Source organism: Orcinus orca, chromosome 17 (assembly GCF_937001465.1).
Source record: "Orcinus orca chromosome 17, mOrcOrc1.1, whole genome shotgun sequence".
Taxonomy (NCBI): domain Eukaryota; kingdom Metazoa; phylum Chordata; class Mammalia; order Artiodactyla; family Delphinidae; genus Orcinus; species Orcinus orca.
The window spans coordinates 58,730,955-58,750,957 of NC_064575.1; positions in this window are offsets into that span (position 1 = coordinate 58,730,955).

Consider the following 20,003-nt stretch of genomic DNA (forward strand, 5'->3'; position numbering starts at 1 on the left):
TCATGGTGATTTTGATTAGATTGTTTAATATTTGTGACCAATATCTTTCTAAATGGAAAAACTTAAGAGTAAAGCATCCTTTCTTTACCTTGTAATTTCTATGTGGAGAATGAAACAATGGAGAAAAAAATGTAAGAATCCTGCAACTGACTATGATCATAATGTTGATGAAATAGGAAATAAAACTAAAAGATTATACAGAGTGAAAGAGTGGCCACATTTACCAAAAGCAAATGAAATTATGTGAGACATTTATTAGATGAAACCTTTGGCATACGTCTTATAGTTAACCATTAACCATTTTAATATGGCATAATAAAAATAAAAACATTTGTCTAAGAATATCTCACTGATTAGATGAGTTATCCAAAACATTAATAGAAACCATGCACTGTCATTTAATTAAATTTCACTATTAAATTTTAAAATCCATGACTATGCAATAAAAATATAAAATTTTGTATGCCCAGTATGTAATAACATGGTAGTCAAAAAGTAGTTCTCTGTTTTAAGAGAGTGGTAAAGCATCTTCTTAAGATAATATTTATAAATTCAGGAGAACCCTACTTAAAGAGTTCTTAATTCAATGAAAAGGGTCAATGCCTCATGAGGTCAATAGAAATGCTCTGATGACAGTACTTTTAAAAATATAGCAACACTTTAAAAGCATTTACTTAGAAATCAGATGAACACAGAATTATGAATTTTATCTTCATACATGAAATCAGGCATGGAGTATAATGGTACTTGGAAGCTAACATTAAAAGAGACTCAAAAGGCTCTGTCCCTAAGATGTCCATAGGGAATAATGTTTTTAAAGACTACTGAATGTATATTAGGATATTCTTGTAGGATTCAAATGAGATGCCAGGGACTTCCCTGGTGGTCCAGTGGATAAGACTCCGCGCTCCCAATGCAGGGGACACGGGTTTGATCCCTGGTTAGGGAACTAAGATCCCACATGCTGCATGCCACATGGCGCGGCAAAAAAAAAAACCAAAAACAAATGAGATGCCAAAAGAAATACACTAAAATTACACAGAAAAATAAAAGACATAGAAAGATGTTGATTAAACATATTAAGTATGAGAAATAAAAAGAATATTGCAACTATACTAATGATTAGATTGAAGTGTTAATACTTACTTTTAACCTCTGTTTTAGACAAACTCATTTGTGACCTGATCATTTAGGTAGCTACAAGGATAAAAGACCAAAGATGACATTGAAATATATGAGGAAATAGATATTTTTTTAAACTGAGCGGTTTCTAATTTATAAATTCCAATTCTTTCTTCTATGTTTCTTAAGGAATTAACTGAAGTCGTGATCACAAGCCACTAAATAATAACTATTTTCAAGACCCGGGGAGACTTGCCAGATACCAATGGGCTAGATTATAAGTGCAAATAACTACAAGGATGGAAAATAACAATGTTATTGAGTCATTTGTTGAGACGTCAATTGTTGAGACGTGCATGGATCTAGAGACTGTCATACAGAGTGAAGTAAGTCAGAAAGACAAAAACAAATATTGTATATTAATGCATGTATGTGGAACCTAGTAAAATGGTACAGATGAACCAGTCTGCAGGGCAGAAGTTGAGACACAGATGTAGAGAACAAACATATGGACACCAAGGGGAGAAAGCAGCGGGGAGTGGTGGTGGTGGTGTGCTGAATTGGGCGATTGGGATTGACATGTATACACTGATGTGTATAAAATTGATGACTAATAAGAACCTGCTGTATAAAAAAATAAAATAAAATTCAAAAAAAAGAAGCTATAGATTCATAACATCAACTACATAACTCAGAAAATATTGATACATATTTCAAAGAAATAGATTTATAGTCATTTACAGACCATGGATTAAAAAAAAACACCTCAAAACAAAAAAACAATTTGGCCCTTTTTCTTTCTTTGAATGTTATTAAAAATGACCACAGCAATTATTTCTAAGTTCTTGCATTTGAGCAAGAGATAGCAATATTATAGTGCTTTGTAGCTTATAAAATATTTTGCAGGTCACCTTTGTAGTTTTACCATAAAACTATGAGTTAAGATTGATGAAGATGAGAATTTTACAAATGAGAAAGCTTAGAGAAATTAGTGAATTTTCTAAAATAAGTGGCATTAGTGAGACGTGAACCTAGGTTTCCTGATTTTAAGGCTGGTCTCCTGGCCTTTATGATCACTCCGAGGCAGAATCAGAATAAGTACATAGATGTTTATTGATCCAAATAATGTTTCCTTTATGCATTCCCAGAACTAGGGGATGAAGTCCTGACAAATCTTTTCTCTTCTTCACTACCCTCCCTCCCTTCCGAATAGCAAAGGCAGTATGGCTCCTTCCTGGTACCCAATTATTCCTGCTTTGAGGTAGGCATGCATGCCCTTCTGTTTGGGATACAGCACATCATTACCATATACTTAAAAAATAAACTCCAGTCTAGACCTGCTGATTCTTTTAATAACATGCAATATCAAACCCACATATAAGCATTATTATAAACTGCTATCTGAAAGGTCAGGAAACTATTGTCCTAGGGACAGCAAATCATTAGATCCCTGTAATTACTTAGTTGTAAAGCAAAACATGTAACAGGAAAGAGATATTTGGTGTGTCACTTCCAATTGTCTGGTTCTTCTTCTCTCCTGAGAATTCTTACACTAAAACGAACAAGCCCTTCACACCAGGCAAATTAAAACTCAGTCTGTGATAGATCAATAAATTATCTGTGGCTACATAACACTAGCACAGACAATAAGTTTGGGACTCTCCAAGTCAAAATAAAATATAAGGTAAGGCTGCATTGACAATTGTGTGTGTGTATGTGTTTTCAACAATTATAACCTGCTTTCCATGAGTCCACAGAAATGTTTGTACTCCCTTTGGAACAAGTGACTCTTAAACCCAGATATTGATCTACACGATTTCTCACACCGTTGAAGCCTTCCTACGTGCATAATGGGCACATGGAAGGAATTTCATAAAAGCTATTTCCAACCTGTAAAATCATTTAAAATACTAAGCATGTTGGTATTGAGGAACACCTTTTAATTCAGTCAGGCTTCTCTGCAGGGTAAGGTTAAAATCTGGTGAATCTGAGCTGTGAAAACAACTGTTCTTTATAATTCTGACAAAATGTACATCATTTTCCTTATCAGGTAAAAAAAAACCCAAAGTAACTTAATCATGTTTTAAACAAGTCATCTTAATTTTCATGTTAATATTTGTAATATCACTAACAGTGACTTTGAAAGAGTAAGCATACAATAAATGTAGAATTCATGTTCAAATTAATATATGAATTAGTTTTTAATTTTGAATATTTCTTGAGCATTTATTATGTGCTTGGCGTTAAGCTAAGTGCTTTCTCTACATTATCTTGGTTACCTCTTATTAATAATCCTATGGGTCTAAAAAGGATTACGTCCATGTTATACATTTATTTTCTATATTAGCATTTCCCAGTATGTTCCATAGGCCATTAGTTCTAAAAAATATTCAATGAAAAAGAAGGCTCTGTGGTTGAAATCTGTATCATTGTTCCTCTTGGGGATTTAACACATACCTTATAAAGGATATGAGAGTTAACAACATTAATGGCCTGAAAAAGAAAACCAATATGATCTTTTCAATAGCTGTGAAAAAATAATTTGACAAAATTCAACATCCAGTCATGATAAAATCTCTCAGCAAACTAAGAATAGAAGGGGACTCCTTCAACCTGATAAAGGGAATTTACAAAAAACCTAGAGTTACCTATCATATTTAATGGTGAAAGAATGAATGTTCTCTCCCTAAGATCACCACAAGGTAAGGATGTTCCCTTTACTACTTCTGTTCAGCACTGTCCTGGAGATTCCAGCCAGTGAAACAAAACAGGAAAAACAAATACAATTAATCCAGATCAGAAAGTAAGAAATAAAACTTTCTTTATTCATAGATGACATGATTGCCAATTTAGAAAATCCTACAGAGTCTACAAAAAAGTCACTAGAAATAATAAGTGAGTACAGTAGACCTGCAGATAGGATATCAACTATATTTCTAAATACTAGTAACAAACAATTGCAATTTTAAATTAAAAGAAGTCATTTACAATAGCATAAAAACATAAAACACTTTGGGACATATCTTTTAAAAATGTAACTTATTTGTATGCTGAAAACTACAAGACATTAAAGAAGTTAAAGAACACCCAAATAATACCAAATTCATGGATTGGAAGCTCAATATTGTTAAGATGTCAATTCTCCCAAAATTTACCTCTAGATTCTAAAACAAAATCCCAACTAAATCCCAACAGACTTTTCTTTAGAATTAACAAGCTGATTTTAAAATTTTTATGGAAATGCAAAGGATCCAGAGTAGCCAAAATCATTCTGGAAAAGAACAAAACTGGGGGACTCAACGACTTGATTTCAAGATCATAAAGCTACAAAGCTATAGTAATCAGTGTGGCATTGGCCTACAGATAAACACATAAATAAGTAGAACAGGATAGTCTAGTTGATATTTGACAAAAGCAATCCAATGGGGAAATTTAATTTTCAACTGTTTTCAACTGCTTGAAAAGGCTATATAGTCTTTTCAAACAATTACCATATGACCAAGCAATGTCTCTCAAAGAGGAATGAAAATATATGTCCACACAAAGACCTGTTCACAAATATTCATAGCAGTGTTGTTCCTAATGCTATAAAAACTGTAAACAACCCACCAATCACTGAAAGGATAAACAAGTTGTGGTACATGTATGCAATTTAATACCACTCAGCAATAAAAAGGAATTAATTACATGCATGATACATGCAACATCAAGATGAATCTAAAAACATTATGTTAGGTAAAAGAAATCAGACACAAAATGCTACAAACTGTATGATTATATGCCATCTTGAAAAGGACAAAATTATAGAGACAGAAATCAGATTAGCGTTTGCCATGGGCTGAGGCTGGGGGGAAGGGAATGACTGCAATACAGATGGAAGAACTTTTTGGAGTTATAAGAATGTTCTATATCTTAAAAAAATTTTTTTAAATTGAAGTATAGTTGCTTTACAATACTATATTAGTTTCAGGTATAAACCACAGTGATTCAATGTTTTTTTGTTTGTTTGTTTGTGTTTTGCGGTACGCGGGCCTCTCACTGCTGTGGCCTCTCCCGTTGCGGAGCACAGGCTCCAGACGCGCAGGCTCAGCGGCCATGGTTCACGGGCCCAGCCGCTCCGGGGCATGTGGGATCCTCCCGGACCGGGGCACGAACCCGTGTCCCCTGCATCGGCAGGCGGACTCTCAACCACTGCGCCACCAGGGAAGCCCTGATTCAATGTTTTTACAGATTATACTCCATTTAAAATTGTTATAAAATATTGACTATATTCCCTGTGCTGTACCATGTGTCCTTATAGCTTATGTATTTATTTTATAAATGGTAGTTTGTACCTCTTAATCCCCTTTCCGTCTTTCCACTGGTAATCATTAGTTTGTTCCCTATATCTGTAAGTCTGTTTTATCTATTTGTTTGTTTTATTTTTTAGATTCCACATGTAAGTGATATCATACAGTATTTGTCTTTCTCCCTCTTATCTCACTAAGCATAACACCCTCTAGGGTATCAATGTTACAAATGGTAAAATTTCATTCGTTTTTTACGGCTGAGTAATATTCCAAGGTGTGTGTGTGTGTGTGTGTGTGTGTGTGTGTGTGTGTGTGTATACATATCACCTATCTTCTTTACCCATTCATCTGTTAATGGACACTTAGGTTTTTCTATATGTTGGGTATTGTAAATAATGCTGCTATGAACACTGGGGTGCATGTATCTTTTTGAGTTAGTGTTCTCATTTTCTTCGAATATATACCTAGGAGTGGAATTGCTGGATCACAATGTAGTTCTATTTTTAGTTTTTTGAGGACTCTCCATACTGTTTTCCATAGTGGCTGCACCAATTTACATTCCCACAAACAGTGTACTAGGGTTCCCTTTTCTCGCCAACATTTGTTATTTGTGGTCTCTTTGATGATAGCTATTCTGGAAAATGTCCTATATCTTGGTCACAGAGTGGTTAGACAACTGCGTACATTTGTCAAAAATGGTAGAACTATACATTTAAAAAGGGTAAATTTTACTGCAGGTAAATTAAACCTTAATGAATCTAACTCAAGCAAAAAAAGGTCTCTCAGAATTACTTTAGTAAGAAACTGGTTTAAATATATATATTTTTAACATCTTTATTGGAGTATAATTGCTTTATAATATTGTGTTAGTTTCTGCTGTATAACAAAGTGAATCAGCTATATGTATACATATATCCCCATATCTCCTCCCTCTTGCGTCTCCCTCCCACCCTCCCTATCCCACCCCTGTAGGTAGTCACAAAGCACAGAGCTGATCTCCTTGTGCTATGCGGCTGCTTCCCACTAGCTATCTATTTTACATTTGGTAGTGTATATATGTCCATGCCCCTCTCTTGCTTCGTCCCAGCTTACCCTTCCCCCTCCCTGTATCCTCATTCTCTACGTCTGCATCTTTATGGTTTAAATATTTTTTAAGTTAAAGTTTTCTAAGATTATTTTTTACTGAAAATATTTTGCAACTTCTTTTCTCATCCTATAGAAGTCTTTATTATGCTCTACACTATATATATGATATATATATTTATATCTTATAATGTATTTTAAATATATTTATATTTTATAAATAGTTATGTACTTTTATATTTATAGTTATAGAAATGAAGGAAACTTTCTTAAAGTTAATTTTGAGGACCATAGACATAATAGAGACAAAACATTGTATTAGAGAGACTAATAGGACTCAAATCCTAATGGAGACTCAAACGTCCATGTGTTTGAGTACTACCCCTCAGAGAAGCAGTATAGAAGAGTTCCCAGAAGAAAAGTGTTTCACATTTAAATAATGTCTATTATTAGATACTGCAATAGCTGTTGAGAATACAAAGTTCAAAGACAGATTCTTGCCCATAGGTTGCTCAGAAATAAATGTGGGAGATAGCCAAGTCAACTGTTATTGAAAATTCAGCATGATACATAGTGTTATAGGTGTTTACACAGTGATAAGGAAGCACTTAAGAGGCTCATACAGTTCTAATTTAGAGAGGGGCAGTCATGGAATAGCTCAAGGAAGGGTTCCTTGGTGATGCCTGGGTTGAATTTAGCTGGGCATAGAATGTGGGACAGGGGGAGGGAGGAGCACTGCAGCAGCAGAAGCATGAGATTATATTATCGATATCTTTGAGAGAATATTCAAGTGGTTCAGTATTGTTGGGATACAAAGAGTTTGTGGAGATTTTAATCAGGGGAATGATGTCAGATTTAAGTTTTACAAGGAAATTGTAATTGCAATGTGGAGGTTACTGAAGAGGTAAGACTAAAACAGAGAAACCAGTTAGGAGGCCCTTGTGGTCTCTGAGGTGGGAAATAAATAGGGTGTAAACTTGGTAGTGGTAATGGACATGGAAAAGAAAAGACATATGATAGAAATATTTAGAAGGTAGATTTGATATTATTTGAAGACTGAGTGGACATTGAGAGTGAGGAGAGATTGAAGGAGAGATTCTTTCTGGGTTTTGTTAAGAAAACATTTAAGTGTTGTTCCAGATTAGAATCCTTCTCAAATTACTAGCATGACACATAAAACAATATTTATACATTATTATTTCTTACAATCCCCTGCAGTATGAAAAAGGCAGGAGATTCTCAAAAACTGCTTAACCAATGAAAGAATTCGAATAGTAGAGAATTAAATGTTCATAATTTCAGATTTTGGGAATAGGCAGATGAGAGAATTTTTTAAATAGAATTTCAAGAAACTGTAATTGTTTCCAAGGCCCAGAAAGTACAATTCCCTCCAAAGCTGTAATTGTCAAAACATATGAAAGATTTTGTAAGATTAAAAGCTCAGTATATTACTTTTGATACCTAAAGTATGTTAAAAATTTGAAGATAGTTAATAATAAAAAATATGAAGCTCTTTTAGTGATATCAAAGTTACTTAGGTGTACTATTTCTTTAAACCTTTTTTTTTTTTTTTTTTTTTTTTTTGCGGTACTCGGGCCTCTCACTGTTGTGGCCTCTCCCGTTGCGGACCACAGGCTCCGGACGCGCAGGTCCAGCGGCTATGGCTCACGGGCCCAGCTACTCCGTGGCATGTGGGATCTTCCCGGACCGGGGCACGAACCCGTGTCCCCTGCATCGGCAGTAGGACTCTCAACCACTGCACCACCAGGGAAGCCCTCTTTAAATCTTTAAAAATATTTTAATTTGTATTTTTCTTATAAAGAACTGCTGTAATTTCCTATTGCTATTTTTTTAACATCTTTATTGGAGTATAATTGCTTTATAATATTGTGTTAGTTTCTGCTGTATAACAAAGTGAATCAGCTATATGTATACATATATCCCCATATCTCCTCCCTCTTGGTCTCCCTCCCACCTTCCCTATCCCACCCCTCTAGGTGGTCACAAAGCAGTGAGCTGATCTCCCTGTGCTATGCGGCTGCTTCCCACTAGCTATCTATTTTACATCTGGTAGTGTATTTATGTCCATGCCACTCTCAATAGATTTTCCCTTGAAAAAGCATTTGCATGATTTATATACATTTAACAAAAGTAACTCAGTAAATTCTCCACCTTACTGTTCACACTCATTGATCTTTTCCATTCTGTTCAAATGCCCATTCCTATTCTTATCCTTCTTATTCTTAGTTGAAGATCTCACTTCCCAATTTACCAACGAAATAAAGACATCCAGCCTGAACTCCCTCACTCTCCTCTGTCCCTCCCAAACTACTGGAAGGAATTTTTCCTTCATGGAAAATGACTTCTAGTGAAAAGCGATTGACTTTCAGGTATATTGCACACACACAAAAAACTAAATATGAACCTTCTTAGTGTTGTGATATACGAGTTGAATATTGATTTAAAACTTGAGCTGGATTTACAACCTGACTTTGACTTATTCAATTACAGATAAAGAAACTAAGGCCCAAAGAGGTTCAATAACAGTGCACTGTGACCAAATAATTTTCTTCACCTTAAAACGTCTGTTCTAGTTCTAAAAATCTATTATCCTATGATTAAAAAGAATATCTATGACTAGATTATGGGTAATAGAGAGAAACATACAAAATAAATTGGCTGTAATTTATCAAAATAAAAGCAGACTATGGTTATTTAAAATCTAGTTATGAAGAGGCAAAAAATAAAGAGTATATCAGTGTATATTAATTTATTTAAAAAAAATTATTAACGGTCTACCAGGAACTCTTCTAGGCTGTGGGGATACAAGCAATACAAAACAGACAATAATTCCTCCTTTCTGGGCTCACATTCTAGTGAAGGGTGACAGAGAATACAAAACGAAATAAGCAAAACTATGCATCACATCAGATGATGATAAGTGGTATGGAATAACAGAGAAGTATGCTAATTGCCAAGAGTTGGGTAGAAGGAGAGTTACCCTAAATAGGGTCATTGGGGAAGGTCTCACTAGGAAGGTGACATTGGAGCAAAGATTTGAAACAGAAAGAATAATCCACATAATGATTGGGGAGTGGGGGACAGGGACATGGTGGGAAGGTAGGGGGATGCAGGGAAGCGATCTTTTTAGGCAGAATGAAAAGCAAGTACAAAAGCTTGAGGTGGTACCATTTCTAGCAGGTTTCATAAACAAGAGGCCAGAACAAGAAGGCCAATGGGGCTAGAGGAGGGGGATGGAGGATTAACATGCAATAGAATAGGAAGGTATTAGAAGAGCAGCTTGCTGTAAGGTCTTATCTTTATAATGAAACAGAAGCTGTTGCAAGATGTTTGAGTAAAATGATGTGATCTAACTTATCTTTTAAAAGGCCCATTTGGACTTTTATATTGACTATAAGAGAGCAAGGGGTTAAGCAGGAACCAGTGAGAAGGCAGTTGCAATAATCCAGGTGAGACACAGATGTGGTGAGAAGTGGTTAAAGTCTGGATGTATTGCAAAGGCAAAGTCAACAGGATTTGCTGACAGGTTGGATGTGAGATATGAAAGACTATAAGGTTTTTTGGTTTGAACACCTGAAAGGATGGAGTTGCTATTACTGATAAAGGAGAAACTATGGGAGATGCTGTCTTAGATGGAGATTGAAGAATGTAATATCAGGAGTTCACTTTAGTCATGTCAAGTATGAGATGATTTTTAGACATCCAGTTAAGGATGTCAAGTAGGTAGTTAGATATATGAGTCTGAAGTCAGAAGGCAGATCTAGGAGGGGAGATACAAACTAAGAAGTCACCAGCAGATATATGGCATCTAAAGCTATGTATCTGGATGAGATTATAGAGAAGATGTTCAATGACGTAGCTTTGGGGCATTCGAACATTGCTTTGTCAAAAAGATATGAAGGATCAAATAAAGGAGTTTCAGAAAAAGCAGCCAGTAGGGTAGGAGGAAAACCAAGAGAGTGAATGCCCTGGAAGCCACAGTTTAAAATGCTGCTCAAGTAAAATGAGGACTGAAAATGAACCACTGGCTTTAGAAAGGTGAAGGTCATTTGTGTCCTTGATAAGAGATATCAGGGGAAGGAGGTTTACAAAAGTCTGATGGGAGAAACTACAACATGTTTTGTACTTACAATCCATAAAAAAGAGAAATAACGATGGAGAAGGAAGAATTGCTGGAATGACAAGCTGACTTGAAGAAAGCACAGGGAATCTAGTGATCAAGTGCGGGGGTTGCCTTTAGGAGCACGAACAACTCACAAACAGGAACAAGAGAGAAATCAGAATATACACTGTTTACAGAAAACAGCTTTTGCTCATTTATTACTATTACTTTTCTTAGGTTCATATTTTATATTTGACTTATGAGTTCATTATTTTAAAAGTAAGTTAACTTCTTTTTATTTTTGTACATATTTTATTTTTATACATACTAAACAGTACTTTCTAGATTTGAGAATATCTCCTTTCAATCCAAAAAACTTGCTTGCAGCTCAAGCAATTCCACTGTGCTGCAATACCATCCAAATGGCAGAAATAACTCAGATTCATATATGACGTTCCAAGCCTTCTTTACTGTTTTCCTCAACCAAGAAAAAAGTAATTAGGATACCTCATAAGGACATTCCATTAACAGGGATATGCCAAGATAATATTCTTTTTACTCCATACTATTTACGTAAAATATAATCTCCCTTCATACCCTTTACCCTAGGGTACTACTCTGGTAACACCCTGGGGTAAAGAATATGCAGGGAGATTGTATTTCAATATTCAGGGAGACAGTATTTAGCATTTGTTATATTTAGGTTAAATAAAATACACTTGTCCTCTTTCTTATGATTCATAATTTGGAACAAGTAAGAGGATATTAGTAAATTATTTAGATGTTACAAATATTTTCATTGACTTATCAATAAATAATAAGCTAAATATTATTAATAATGAAAATATCAGAACTACAATACAGTTTCAAAAATTCAAGTTGTCTTAAATATAAATGAGAAACTACCTTGTTTTTCAAAAACAGTGACTTCTAAGTTTGTATCTCCTGCCTAGTCCTTTGTAGACATTCCAAGTCTCTTTACTGTTTTTCTTAACTAAGAAAAAAGTAACCATCATACTTCATAAGGGCATTCTATTAATGGGATATGCCAAGATAGCATTCTTGTTACTCTCTATTATTTACATTTATAATTTATTGACTATATATGTATATATATATAAATATATATATTTAATATATAAAATGAAATATATATGCAAGCCAACAGAATGGCTTGCATACTAGCTATATTTGAGCTTTTCGTCCAGTAAATTTATTTGGTACGACAGAAAAAAAAAACCCAAAGCAAATCCCACATGTGTTTTGATGCTGCTACTAAATGTATGACTATATAGCAGTTTTATTCCTGAGGTATTAGGTTAGCCAAAAAGTTTGTTCGGTTAGTGAATACATTGTTCAGTAAAATTCTTGGTGAAAATGAAAAATGTTTTTTATTTTTATTTAAAACCAAACAAACTTTTTGGCCAGTGCAATACAAAACACTGCCAACTTACCTGTTAGAATTTAAACTAAAATAAACACAATTAAGAATAATGTGAAAAACAACATTAAATTAATAAAATTACCACACTTTTCATGTTTCTAGAAAAATTGCCTTCTGTATATTAGTAAAATTTCTAAGAAGGACTATATATTATCCTGGGACAACAAGTGCTGTGGCCTTACATTTCTCTTTTTTTTTTTTGCCTTAAACAGTATATTTGTTTTCTAGTGCTGATATAACAAAATGTCACAGACTGAGTGGCTTAAACAACAGAAAATTACTCTGTCACAATTCTGGACGCTAGAAGTCCAAGATCAAGTTGTCTGCAGGGTTGTTTCTTCTGAGGCCTCTCTCCTTGGCTTGTGGGTTGTGACCTTCTCCCTGTCTTCACCTGGTTTTCCCTCTGTGTCTTAATCTCTTCTTCTTGTAAGGACACCAGTCCTATTGGATTAGGGTCCACCCTAACAAACCCATTTTAACTTAATTACCTCCTTAAAGGTCCTATCTCCAAATACAGTCAATTCTGAGGTACTGGATTGAGCTTCAGAATATAAATTTGGGGTGGGGGGCATAATTCAGCATATAACAAACACTATAGTTAGTTACAGGGAAAATGTGTAACTTGGAGAAGGCCTTAGGGTATTTTTCTTTTATGTAGTCATAATAATTAAAAGGTAGGCCCATCAAATTAATCCACTGAAATTCCTTTTATTATAATGATTAAATGTTTATTCCTTATCATTTTAAACAGAATCATCACTCAGTGTTCTTTGAAAAACTAAAAATGGTGGAATGGATTATACAAATTTCTTTATAATTTACAAAGCACTTTCACATATTTTTTCCTGGGAAATTCATACTCATAGAAATTAGAAACTATGGCTATATCTAAAACTTTTCTTATTCTTCATTCAATGGCCATTAAACTACACTATGTGACATCTAAAAAAGAAAATAGCAGGTGGAAATTCATGTGTATGAGGATTTTGGAGACTTAAAAAGTCAGTATAAGTTTTTCTAAAAGAATGACCTAAGCCTAAAGTTGCACAATGCTTTTTCAAGGACCATAAGAATGTTTGCCTGCATCTACAATACGGTGGCAGAAGCAGGGTGAAATTAAGAAGAAAGGACAGGCTTTGGTAAATTAAACTAAGCTATCTTCCTAACTAATCTGAATACTTACATTAGCAAATAATTTACAATCATACTTTTCTCAGACTCTGATAAAGTAATTTGAAAGCTTTGGCCAATGTGTAGAAGTCCAGGTGGCTCCCAGTGGTAGAGAGTAACTTTAGTAAACTAAAATTCTGTACTGTATTTTTAAGGCTGCAGTTTAAAGAGCAGACCCACATTTCATAAGATCAGTGGCAAACACATGGCATTCTCCTCCTCTGGGGATGTCCCTAGAGTTCCACCACTCAGATTGATCAAATTAACTGAATCATTGTTCCACTCATTGAGCCTGCAGTTCACTGCCTCAAAATTCACAACTCTGCTAACTGTGGCTTCCACTATTATGGTGTGTTTTTTTCCTGTTGGCTAATACCATGCTTTTGGGTGAGAAGCTATAGGACATTATAGTTGAAGTTTCTCTATGTAAATTCAGGAAAATTCTTCAGGCTATTTTTTTCAGGTTGAAATCCCTAAAGTATTATGCCCTGGGGATAAACTCAGGACCTGGCAAGAGCAATGAGCAGAAGCATCTTTTAGAAGGGAATCTGAATTTATTCTACATGAAGTAAGGAGAAAACTTGTGATTGAACATGCCTCTATTTCCTCATTCTCCTGAAGCCCCAATAAAGTAAGTAAAGGAGTAAAAAAAGACAGAAAATATATAAGAAAAAAAAAGAAGGAAGATATGATGAGGGATTTCAACAGAATTCTTTGGGAGATGAAAAGCAGATGGATAGTGGTGTTCAATAAAGGAAGCTATAACCTGGGTGCCTAGACAGACGGTTATCCATGAGAAACACATTTCTTCTCCTTCATCTCCTTCTTCTTTCTCTTTTTCTTCCTCCTCTTCTCCTCTTTCTCCTTCTCCCTGTTCTCTTTTTAGTCTAATTTTCCCTACAGAAACCTGGAAAGGTTTAGGACATGGAAGCACAAGGCACTGGGGGAGGTGGTAGTGAAGCTCAATGCTGAGAACAAGGAGAGTGGTTGAAAGTGGCTAGACCCTTGGATTTCATCTACTCCCCACACCTCTAAGTAAATCTTTCTTTATTTTCTTCCCACCTTCTAACTTGAAGAGTACCAATATTTTAGCTTCTAGATGAAATACCACATCTAAGAGGCTCTGGACAGTATGGGAAATGGGGCTGAAGCCAAAATGACTAAGTCCAAATTTTTGTACTGATTGGTAAGACTCTAGCTACCCTTCTCTACCTGTTCCTGGAACATAGGATTGAGGTATGTACCCTCCCATGTGGGAGAATAAGAGAATACTTCTCGGGCTTCCCTGGTGGAACAGTGGTTGAGAGTCCGCCTGCCAATGCAGGGGACACGGGTTCGTGCCCCGGTCCGGGAAGATCCCACATGCCATGGAGCGGCTAGGCCCGTGAGCCATGGCCGCTGAGCCTGCGTGTCCAGAGCCTGTGCTCCGCAACGGGAGAGGCCACAACAGTGAGAGGCCCGCGTACTGCAAAAAAAAAAAAAAAAAAAAAAAAAGAGAGAGAATACTTCTCTGGAGAAGCAAATGACCCCAAAGAAAACACCTATTGAAACAGATGACTGAGAGATTCCAATGAAAAAAGAAAAGCAGGTTCATTACCAATCATTATACAGATGAAGCACCCTATTCACAAACATATTGTGCTTGCCTATGGCATTCTAGGCTCTTACGCTTAAATATGAAACAGACAATTAAGCATCATAAGACATTTGAGGACAGTCCTCAACAAGAAAGACAGACATTGGACTAGATAAAGAGAAAATAAATTACATAAAGAAAATAGACAGTAAAAGGGGTAAAACATACTTTAAGGAATATTCTCAAAGAAATAACAGATGATTATTACAAGCATAAAACAAGAACAAACATGCTATAAAAACAGAACAGAGAATAAGAAAAATTATTGGAAATAAAAAATAAGATAGGTAAAATTAACAATTCAATAGGAGATTTGGAAGATAATATTGAAGAAATTTCCCAGCTGGTAGAACAAAAAGATCAAGCAGATGGGAAACAAGAGATGAAAAGTAAAGAACTTAGAGGATCCCACAAAAGATCCAATTTCCAAACAAGAAAATGGAGACAATGAAATCATCTATAGAATTACACAAGAAAATTCCCCAGAACTAAAATGTGTAGATACCAGTCCAGATTGGAACAGGGAGATATAAGAAAAATAAAAGCAAAGGAAGAAATTGATAACTCAACACTTGAAAAACAGTACTGAAAAACTACAGTAAATTTAGGCAAATGAAAAAAAAATTAAAACTGACAAATGAAAACTTTAGGCAGTTACTAATTCCAGGAAAAAATAAAGGCTTGTACAGGAAGGAACGAGTAGTTGCAGTGTCCTACTTGTGCAAAATATCCTTTTTTGTTCTACTTGACCTAGAGTGACAAAATATATTTAGACAATCAGAATAAAGTAAACCCTGTATAGGAAGGACTGGGGAAGGGGAGTGGAGGCAGTGGGAAAAATAACATTGCTACACAGAGATAGCAGTAAAATATGTTATTTAGAAATATGAAAATACTAGAGAAAACAAATTTTTAGAAAAATTCAGTGTTTGGTTTGGGAGAGGAGGATTGGCATCATTATAATTCTTTCAGTAAAATTTGCCTTAATAAAAACTATGTACGTACATTTGATAAAAATAAAAATCTAACTAAAATTAATACAGGGACTTCCCTGGTGGCACAGTGGTTAAGAATCCGCCTACCAATGCAGGGGACATGGGTTCAAGCCCTGGCCCAGGAAGATCCCACATGCTGTGGAGCAACTAAGCCTGTGTGCCACAACTACTGAGCCTGTGCTCTACAGCCTGCAAGCCACAACTACTGAGCCCATGTGCCACAACTACTGAAGCCCACATGCCTAGAACCCGTGCTCTGCAACAAGAGAAGCCACCGCAATGAAGGGTAGCCCCCACTCGCCACAACTAGAGAAAGCCCACATACAGCAACGAAGACCCAATCCAGCCAAAAAAATAAATAAGTTAATTTAAAAAAGAAAAGTAAAATGAATACAAAAGGGAAAAACCAAGATTATAGTAAAAGGTAAGAGAGACTGGAAAATGAACAGTCAAGACTTAGACATTTCATATATATGCAAAATTTAAATATTATAAAAAAACTTTTAAGTGTAACGCTGGACCCTATTTGTAATCATATTTTAAAAATACAGTCAAATGATACTTCTCTTATTTTCACATTATGTTAGTGCCTTGATTTATGAAATTTATGCTTTTGTTTGGTATCTTTAAGTTTACATAAAATATATACTAATTTTTTGAAAACAAGAACAAAAGATCCAAACTGTCACACACAGCCTTCTACCAAGTTAATAAGAGTAACTCTGTAACAGTATACCTCTGCAAAACTTTGTTTCCAAAGTGAGGCTAGGGAACAGCTCACTTCCTACCTTAGTCATTGGTTGTAAGGAACAGAGACTCACTCAAACTAGCTAAGTAAAGACGGGGAACTTATTTAAAGGGTAAAACACTATTTAAAAACTCAAGGGCAAGTTTTATGAGAGAATGGAACAAGGAAAGAGAATGCCATCAAAATCCAAGGCTGCTGACTTCATTCTCTCTATTCTCTCTCTCCAGGGCCACAGGGACTCTCATTTCTTCATCCTTGTATGCACCTCAATCACTACTTTTTCTCTATGGAGCACATCTCCCTGTTTCACTTATACTAGCCCAAACAAGGCCACTAGGGTCAGCTTTGGGTGATCTCTCTAAATGTTCCGAAGTTGTGACAAGATTTCCTAAATCCTAATTCCAAATGCCTGGAAGATGAATCTGACTGGCTCAGCTTGAGTCAGGTGCCTACAATTGATCCAATCAGTCTCAGCTGTGCTTATCTGGTGGGGTGAATGGTGTGTGTGTGTGTGTGTGTGTGTGTGTGTGTGTGTGTGTGTGTGTGTGTGTGTGTGTGTGTGTGTGTGTGTGTGTGTGTGTGTGTGTGTGTGCTGTCATGTGACACCATGCTCACTCAGCAAGGATTGTGGGAAGAGAGAAGAGATGACAAACAGGCAAACTAACAGGTTTGCTTTATCTTTTCAGCTCTCTTGATAAGAACTCAAAAGGTTTCTTTCAATCCCTATCCTAGTTCCGCCAAACAAGTGTCTACTCAGTAGGGGTGTCTACTCAGTAAATTCGAGTGAATGACAGGTATCCCAAATGACGTAGTGAAATGTGAAAAGTGTAAAGAGAGAACTTCCCTGGTGGTGCAGTGGTTGACAGTCCGCCTGCCGATGCAGGGGACACGGGTTCGTGCCCCGGTCCGGGAAGATCCCACATGCCGCGGAGTGGCTGGGCCCGTGAGCCATGGCCGCTGAGCCTGCGCATCTGGAGCCTGTGCTCCGCAACGGGAGAGGCCACTGCAGTGAGGGCCCCGCGTACCGCAAAAAAAAAAAAAAAAAAAATACGCCTGCCAATTCAGGAGACACAGGTTCGACCCCTGGTCTGGGAAGAGCCCACATTCCACAGAGAAACTAAGCCCATGCACCGCAAATACTGAGCTTGCACTCTAGAGCCCATGAGCCACAACTACTGAAGCCCACGCGCCTAGAGCTGGTGCCACGCAACAAGAGAAGCCACCGCAATGAGAAGCCCGTGCACCACAATGAAGAGTAGCCCCTGCTTGCCACAACTAGAGAAAGCCCGCGCGCAGCAACCAAGACCCACGCGGCCAAAATATAAATAAATTTATTTTAAAAAAATGTGTAAAGAGAAATGTATGTCTCTCTTCTCATTCTTGAATAATTTTTATTTCACATGTATATGTTAGAATTCTAAATCAGGGGAGTTATAGGAAACTTTCTTAGTCCTATTTTCCCTCTTTCAGACATTCCCACAACTGACCTGTATTTTTGGTCAATATGATTACCTTGTGATGTAAGTTGTTATTTGAAGATTTTCATTATGGCTGTTAGTGGTATGAGAATAGACCTGTGTCACAGGAAAAGTTTTGCAGAATTTCCAGAAGTTATTGTTCAAGCTATTGGTGCTTCACTTATTATTAAAGGATTAAAAATTACATTTTTATTTCCAACTATGGGAAACCAATTCTTATATCCCCATCTATTTTATATCCTATGTAGGTAAGTAATGAGGAATAGGGTTAGGATGATGAGTGATGGGCTGGAAGAAATACGTTAGATTTTTAAAACACAAGCTATTTGAACTAGCATTATATTAGCCCCCATAAAAATATCCCATATGTTCATTTCTTGAAAATTGCTTTCATTTCCTTTTAAAGCTGAAAAAAATAAAATTAAAATTATGTTAAATGATACTCATATCTTGGCTTTTTCCCTAAGGATATCAAGGAGAAATTCCAAAGAGAAGAGAAAAAGAAATACTGTATGTTAGCAGGGTTTATCAGCAGTGTTTTTATGGGTTAAAGAGGTTCAGTTTTAGGTTATGTGTGGGAAAAGATGTGAGACAGGTGTGATTATAATCTCATTGCATTCCACATCTTCATAAGTTGGTTTCGAGTAGGTAGTTGCTTATTTTATAAATTTAAGAAACCATTTGGGCTTCTTGGATATCTTGTTAAAAATTCAAGACAATTGCCTGCAGATTTTACAAATTTAAAGTAGATGGATTAGTAAAGTGTGCATAAAAATGTAAAAAATAAAAATTACCTTTGCTTCCTCCAAGATATTATTTTCAAATCTATATCAGGCTTCCATTTAACTGTCATTAAGGAAATATTACACAGTTTGCTACATTATCCTGTACTAGAACTGAATGATGAATGGAAAAGAAAATAGAACTAGTCTATGAAATGATGACTTCATCAGAGTGATTATTTATTTTATTTTTTGTTTATTTATTTTTTTATTATTATTATTTTTTTTGCGGTACGCGGGCCTCTCACTGCTGTGGCCTCTCCCCTTGCGGAGCACAGGCTCTGGACGCACAGGCTCAGCGGCCACGGCTCACGGGCCCAGCCGCTCCGCGGCATGTGGGATCTTCCTGGACCGGGCCACGAACCCATGTCCCCTGCATCGGCAGGCGGACTCTCAACCACTGCTTCACCAGGGAAGCCCTATTTTAAAAAATTTTTTTAACATTTTTATTAGAATAAAATTGCTTTACAATGGTGTGTCAGTTTCTGCTTTATAACAAAGTGAATCAGTTATACATATACATACGTCTCCATATCTCTTCCCTCTTGCATCTCCCTCCCTCCCACCCTCCCTATCCCACCCCTCTAGGTGGTCACAAAGCACCAAGCTGATCTCCCTGTGCTATGCGGCTGCTTCCCACTAGCAGAGTGATTATTTTTAACCACTTAAAATTTATTGTATTCATGTGTCAGGTATTGTGCTATGCTTTCACAGCAATTATCACATTTAATTTTCTAAATAACCTCTGAGGTAGGTATTATTATTTTCTATCAAATGAGATATCAGGGACTTACATAAAATTATATTATTAATAATTTGTAAAGCCAGAAATGAAGTCAAAGTTTTAGAATTCCAAGGAATATCAGTGTTTTAGTATATTGACTGCAATTGAAAAAAACACGTATTTAGTAGAGTTCTTTTTTGGGGGCAGTAACTGTGAGAAATGTCATGTCCTTATATTTGTGTCATATATTTATTCAGATCTTTATTTGCATAGTTACAATTCACTTGGCTTTTATTCCTTTAGTGACAATTTCTTCAAAAACTTATGTCTCCTCAGGAAGAATCTAAAGAATTTCATGTAGTTCTTATTCCATTTTCAGACAGCCTGAGGTATAATTCATTTATAATAC